General features: G+C 41.4%; 1 protein-coding gene across 2 annotated transcripts in view; it reads right to left on the bottom strand.

The window, feature by feature from the left end:
* LOC141133608 (NACHT, LRR and PYD domains-containing protein 3-like) overlaps window positions 1-7,500 on the bottom strand; it is a 219,622-nt gene that overhangs the window by 211,097 nt on the left and 1,025 nt on the right. The gene's annotated exons all lie outside the window — the stretch shown is intronic.

The raw sequence follows: 7,500 nt of genomic DNA, 5'->3' as shown, positions 1-7,500 counted from the left end.
TCATTGGTGAAGTCCTCATCATTACACGGTCATTGATGAGGAGTCCTGGATCAGAGGAGAGACTGTGGGGAGTTGTGTCAAATTGATGTGGTCTGAGGGCACAGGATTTGCAAGGTCGGCTAGCTGGGAACAGTAGTCCACCGTTCAGCACATGCTTTTAAACTACTAGGCCTTTGGGAAGAGGTACTGCAGGCCTCTGGCCTAGTAGCAGCAACCAATCAGAGTTACCATAAGAGACTATTCAGAGTGGGATCTTTTGCACATAGAAGAACATGTGACAAGAAATTAACGTGCTTCAGTATACGTTTTGTGCAGGAGGGAAGGATCTCTGGGAACCTCACCCGTACACGGTCATGGGTGAAATCCTCGTCTTTACACGGTCATCGATGAGGAAGTCCTAGGAGCAATACTCTGCAGGAGTTACACAGAGGAGGAGCAATAATCTGCATGGTGATGCAGGGAAGAGACTGTAGCTGTTATACATGCGCATCATTTCTTCAGGCTCAAACTAAGTTCAAATCTATAAATATGATGGCAAAGTACTTGATCTAAGGGCATCCCATATACCCCTTTCCCCAACCAAGTTATCCCCCCAATAAACAAAAACAAAACAAAGCAAATGACTGTTCATTGTCTCAGATGTGATATATGGAGGTCGGGCAGCGGGGTGATATGGTGGATGTTTGTTACAAGTGGCAACTATACTGCTACATAGGGAAGCAGACTGGGAGGAAAGCCAGGAAGTGATAGAATAGAAAGGCATATAAATCCACAGAAGAGCAGGGGACGCCCATAGGTGAACACAGAAGTCAGTAGCACATGTGAGTGGGCTCATAGATCTAGCAGATTACTGCAGCAAGGAGGTATACAACAAACAGGAAACTGCAGGCCAGGTATAGATAACCTACCCCCATGCTGTGACATGTTTGTATATACATCACTAAAATACTCGCTTTGTCATTGCCAATTTAAAAAGCACCACAATCACAGGATAATAGATAAACTACACTTTTTCTATTACAATTGGCAAAGTACTGCAATTCAAACTTCTCTCCATTGGGTAAAGTCACAACTCTCTTTTTATCCATAAAAGGACAATGAGAACAATTGCCACAAGGAAAGTTACCAAGATCCCAACACAGATCACCTCTCTGTTCACTCCCATGCCCCGTACACATGGTCAGATTCTCCAACGGAAAATGTTCGATGGGAGATTGTTGTCGGAAATTCCGACCGTGTGTAGGCTCCATCGGACATTTTCCATCAAAATTTCCATCACACAAAATTTGAGAGCTGGATCCGTTCTCGTAAATTCCAATCGTGTGTACACAATTCCGACGCACAAAGTTCCATGCATACTCGGATTTAAGCAGAAGAGCCGCACTGGCTATTAAACTTAATTTTTCTCGGCTCGTCGTACGTGTTGTACGTCACCGCGTTCTTGACGTTCAGGATTTCTAACTAGATTTGTGTATGCAAGACAAGTTTGAGCAAACATCCGTCGGAAAAAAACATGGATTTTGTTGTCGGCACAACCGATCGTGTGTACAGGGCATAAGTCTACATTCACTCTGCACTCATCTTTTTTTTTTTTTTTTGTTAAGGTACTTTTACAAATTTTTACAAAATACAGCAAAACAAGGTACATACTGACGGGTCAGGAATACAGAACAATATAACCACTAGTCAACATTAACATACAAAGGGATAGCACTGAAATCCCATCAGAAGTAAATATCCCAAAACAGACATTTCTGTATCAGGTGTCAATACAATCCACACAATTCCAGCAAATCATATTTAAATACAGAATAAAGCTTATATAACCATTCCCCATTAAACGGACCGGGCAACCTAGCATAAAATTACAGAATGAGAAAGAAAAAAGTGGTGAAGAACAGTTGCCTACCTAAAACTCCACATTCCCTGATACAGCAGATGTCCAACACGACCAAGTTTTCGAAAAAAAAAATCACACAACCCGAACAGTGTACTGTTTACAACCCCATGGCAAAAAGTATGGAATCACTACTCTTGGAAAATGTTTATTACATTTTTGATTTGTGTAGAAAAAAAATAATCAGACGTGCCTCAAAACTATTTTCATTTACCATTCCAACCTTCTGACTTTAAGAAACAGTTTTAAAAAATTAAAAAAGAAAGAAAACTGTAGTCAGTTGCAACTGTTTTTGCAGATCAAGCAGAGGAAAAAAAATATGAAATCACTCAATTCTGAGAAAAATTTTATGGAATCACCATGCACTTTGCAGTTCTAAAACAAACATCTGCATCAGATTACATCCTGAAAAATGTCATCATCACCAAACATCCCTTCAATTGATGAAATAAGAAAAGTGTCCAAAACCTCAATATAAACGTGTGCATTTATTGAAGATTTAAAGTGGTTGTAAACCCACTTTTTGGACTTCTACCTATAGGTAAGCCTAGAATAAGGCTTACCTATAGGTAGTGGAAATATCTCCGTTTAGGAGATATTTCACTTGTAGTCCACCAAAGATTCCAACGGCGCATGCGCAGAGAAGAAACTAAACTAAGTGCCGTTTCTTCCTTAGCCTGTGCCATTAATCGTGGCTCCCGTGCACATGCGCGTCACGCGGCTTCGGAGAATCACAGAGCCGGAGTGTGTGGCCCGGAAGGAAGAGGGGCCAGAAGATGGATGCTGCCTACACAGGGCACTGAATTCTTTTGCAGGTAAGTGGCACATAATGGGCTAGTATGCGATGCATACTAGCCCATTATGCTTTTCATTTGCACGCTTTGCAGTGAGCAAAAGAGGAAGTAAAACCCATCAGGGTTTACTTCCTCTTTAATGACCTTTAACTGACATGTAATTCCATATCATCAATGAATGTGGAAATTTGCATGTTTTCTTCAAACAGTCATCTTCATACATTTCATTGGAACAGCACCAAACAAAAGTTCCAGCATCATCACTCTGCCCAATGCGCTGGTGAACAAATACTCCCAAAATCAAACTTACCATAGCGCCCAAATCCTTACTCTTGTTAGGACCTGGAGTATTGCACATGGAAATAATGGTTAGAGTATGATATGATCGCCTAACTGATACTAAAATATGCGGTATATTGTTTAAAGTTAAACTGCTTTTAAAGTGTGTGAAAAAGTGATATCATACACTGAAATATCTTTAAAAGTCTGAGAAGTGATAAAGTCTCTTTACAACGAGGTGCCAGTACAACTGAGCATGCTCAGACATCTAAACTACTCTTATTTTAGCTCCCATGGCTTTTTTACAGGGAGCTATAGTAAATACCAAAATTAGTGCTGGGTTAAAAAGCATTTTTGGGAGTGAAAATGAGAGTTATGTAGCCCAATGCAAGTTTCAGCCATTAATTCTAATGGTACAATTGTAACTTTCCCAATAAATACTTTTCATGTTGAGATGAATGTATATTTCTCTCAAAGAAATTGTCCTTGCAACAATGTTGCTTCTTCGTCATCTATTTTGTTTTTAAGAATACTACAATGTGGAATATTTTCACGTTTTTGTAAAATATATTTTACTCTGTCACTTTCACTTGTTGCTGTCCATCTCACAACAATCTTTACCCCAAACTCACACAGGTGTCTTAACAAACCACAAACAATATCATTGCTGATGCAAATTTAAAATGAGTCACAATTTTGTGTTTTTGTTTTTTATTACTTCCAAATGATCTTAATTTGAGCCCCAAAAATGTGATATGTGTACCAACATCAGAAATAAAAATGTCATTCCTAAAAATCAGAGGGTAACATCACTATTCTACACTCACACACCAAGAATCACCAAATATCACAGAATAAATTGAGAAGAATAACTCCTGACCAATGTAATTCCACCATCTACTGTATATGTCCAGATTGTCCAAGGAAATGCAGTATATGTATATTTATGTGTAGGAGGGCTCCACATGTAAAAGCACAGTGGCTTACAGGTTAGCACTTCTGCCTAGAAGCACTGAGGTTCTGGGTTTTGAACATGTCACTTTATGTAGAGAAGTTGTCTGTTCTCCCTATGTTGTTAAACATAACTCCTGACTCATAAATGATGTCTAATTGTAGTATTTATGTGTAGGACGGTTCCACCACCATTGCAAATTGTGTCATATGTTTTTCCATGGGCAAGGACTATAATCAAAAGAAAAGAAAAAAGGCAGGTAGTGGTGGTGGGGAAATGTTAAGGCTGATTATAGTCCTTGTAAAAGTGTGTATAAGGGTGTTCTGAGTAACAGACCAAGCAGATATCAGTCTATGTAGAAATAAAAGAGGGTCTTCATGCACTTCTGGCAGAACTTGAAGAGAGAAGCAAATTCTGGAAGTAAAATGAAAAGAAAAAAAGGTGTCTCTAAGTGCAGGAGTAAGTCCAGGGGCAGGCGGAGGTATCAACCAACTTCAAGCTGATTGTACAGTCTCTGTATGAGGGACAGTGGCCTTATGAGTTAGCATCATAGCTCATTAAAATTTTGCCAAAACACATCTCTTACACTAATCCAAGGTGGTAGTCGAATGCCTGGATGGGCTGTGCTAGTTTGGATTATGAGAGATGTTATACTTCCTCATTGATTCAATATACAGAAGTGTAGACTCAGTCTGTGTATTTGGTGGTATCAATGGGCTTACTGACTGGGGATTCTACCTTGTTGCATCTGAGGCTAAATTACCCACATGTGATCAGAGAGGATGGAAGCTGGAGTCAGGTTGATATTTCCCTCTGTCTAAAGCATGACCATGATATCCTTTGTGTGCTAGGTCAATACACGGTGGTGAACAAGAAATGTTAGGAAGATATTTCACTCTGGGTTCTGGATGGAAAGATCTTTGCTGGGAAGGAAGCACCTGGGTATTATTTAGGACATAGACAAGTTTGTTTCTTTGTCCTAAAGGATACTGATGTCACGTTAGTCATGGAACTAGGGTGTTCCTTGAAACTAACAGTAGGTAGAGGTGCATGGTATACCCTGGGCATGGTCTCTGAAATCCAGGCACAGGGATGGAATTGTGTGGGTTTGTCATTGTTTCAAGTTGTTTTTGGCAGGGCAAGACTTAGGGTGGTGGGGGCCCCTGGGCTTGAGTCGCTTTCAGGCCCTACCTTCTATACATTACTTTAAATAGAACAAAATGTTGACTGGTACCGTAGGCAGTATTACATGTTAAAAAACCCCATAATAATCTATTTATATGACCACTGATTGATGCTTGAAAAACTTTTTTTTCAATAAATAAATACTGATTAAAAAAGTTCAAAGTGATTGTGTGTTTATTGCAATGCACAAATGTCTTGGTCAGAATGAGAATAAAACACTCATTTACCTGGAAAACATATTGAAAAACAAACAAATACCTTGTAAGGATGCAATTATAACAAATCAATTGCAAGAAAATAGAAAAATAACTAATTGAACAAAGTGCAAGATAAATTGTGTGTGTGTGTGTGTGTGTGTGTGTAGTACAGCAGCTCTCCGGCTCTACGTGACTATCTTTTCCCTCGTAAACCATAAAACTACATGTATAGCCTGTTGCCCTGTCACAGACCTTATACATCTTGACCCCATATCTGGCATGCTTGCTGGGAAGATACTGTTTGATGGACAAGCAGCCAAAAAACTTATTCAGGGACTCAACACAGACAACTTGAACGGGAGTAAACAAGGCTGCGAACTGTTGGCTGAAGTGGTTAACGGGGGGCCGAATTTTGTAGAGCGGATCAAATCCAGGGTCACCCCGAGGACGACAGAGTTCATTATCATTTGAAGTGCATGAACCGCAAGATCTGCTCGTATCGTGCCCGATCATGGAGGCAGAGAACACGGGCATATGGTGAATTGAATTGGGTCAGTGGACCAATATGACCGCAACTCACGCTTTTTAGTTATGCCCATGAGGAGGGATATGCCCAGGAAGAGCTTCAATTCAGAGACCATAATAGGTCTCCAATCTCTGGCAAGGGTCAACTGGGGATTAGCAGCAATGAATTGACCAGCATACAAATTGCTTTGGTCCACAATAGATCTATAGAGATCTTCCGTGAAAAACAGCAAATACAAATCAAGTGATGTAAAATCAACAGTTTTCACCTGAATTCTGGGTTGGCCAGTGAATGGGGGAAGAACGGGTGCTGCAGAAGTGGTGGGCCCCCAATTAGGATTGGCGAATGCAGCAGGAAAAGCACTATGGGCACGACGGGCCTGTTTTTGTCTTCTTCTTGGTGGCAGCGGGACACTACTTGTGCTTGCCACTTCACCACCTTGAACTGCACTTATGGAACTCGCCACGTCACCAAGTGTTACTGCAGTGCTGAATGTACAACCAGGGTGTACTAGGCCGCTGGTACTTGCCAGTTCACCAGAAGGATGAGCGGCGCTAGTACTTCTCTGCTCCATACGAGAGCCCTGCGGTTCTTGCACCTCAGCGACAGCAGAAGGATGGGGTCAGGTACGCCTGACCTTGGCAGAGACCACAACTCCGTCATCAGAGCTATCTGTCAGGGTGTCGCTGCTGTCTACCAGTTCATATTCTGAGCCTGAATCTGACAGATGAGTGACTTCCTCTTCACTATCTGTCATGCTCAGAAACGTGTAGGCCTCTTCACTAGTGTACCTTCCATTTGACATTGTAGTCTCTAAATTTACTGGTACACTAGTGAGACTCACAGGAAAAAAGCACCTCACCTGACTGTCAGTGACTGCTTCAAATGCTACAAAAAAAATGTTCAGGGGATCAGGCCTGACTCTGCGAATGCTGCAGTCATGTGTTTAGTGTTTTTGTAAGTGACAGTGATCGATCGATACTGCACTTGGGTGGGCTGGGCTGGGCAGAGGGGCTAAACGCAGGTGCTAGCAGGTATCTGGGCTGATCCCACTGACACTGCATTTTTGGGAACCCTAAACTGCTGGGGACGCTAATATAGTTCTGATCAGATCAGATATTGTTCTGTTCAGACACTATACTACTAAGGGTGGTGTACGGTGCGTGCGTGGGTGTTAGCGCTACTGGCACTAATCTGACACTGCCTGGGGTGACGCAGACCCTATCTGACACTAAAACCTAACTGATATCACCCGCTGGGTGATCAGGGGGTTAAACCTTTATTTAGGTAATATACGGCGGGTCCCTGATGCTAAAAAAAAAAAACTAGCTAAACTAATACAGTGATCACTGGTGACAGGGGGTGATCAAGGGGATAAACCTTTATTAGGGAGGGTCCCTAGACCTATCTGGACCTACCACTACCTACCTACCTACCACGTCCGTTTACCAGCAGCAGTGTACAGAAGCCTTAGGCCTCATGTACACTGGACGTTGTAATAATGTTATAAAAACACCAGTAGCTTTGCAGTGAGTTTTTCAACGTTTTTCAACATTTTTGCAAGAATGTTTTTTAACATTTTTTTTTTTGTGCATTTTTTGACATTAGAGCGTTTTTACAGCTGGAAAAACTCCTCTCAGAACCCACTAGTTTTGGGGTTTTTTTTACAG

This window comes from Aquarana catesbeiana, linkage group LG03, assembly GCF_042186555.1.
Source record: "Aquarana catesbeiana isolate 2022-GZ linkage group LG03, ASM4218655v1, whole genome shotgun sequence".
Lineage (NCBI taxonomy): Eukaryota > Metazoa > Chordata > Amphibia > Anura > Ranidae > Aquarana > Aquarana catesbeiana.
The sequence above is the reverse complement of the archived record's forward strand: the minus strand, read 5'-3'. Positions and strand labels throughout refer to the sequence as shown.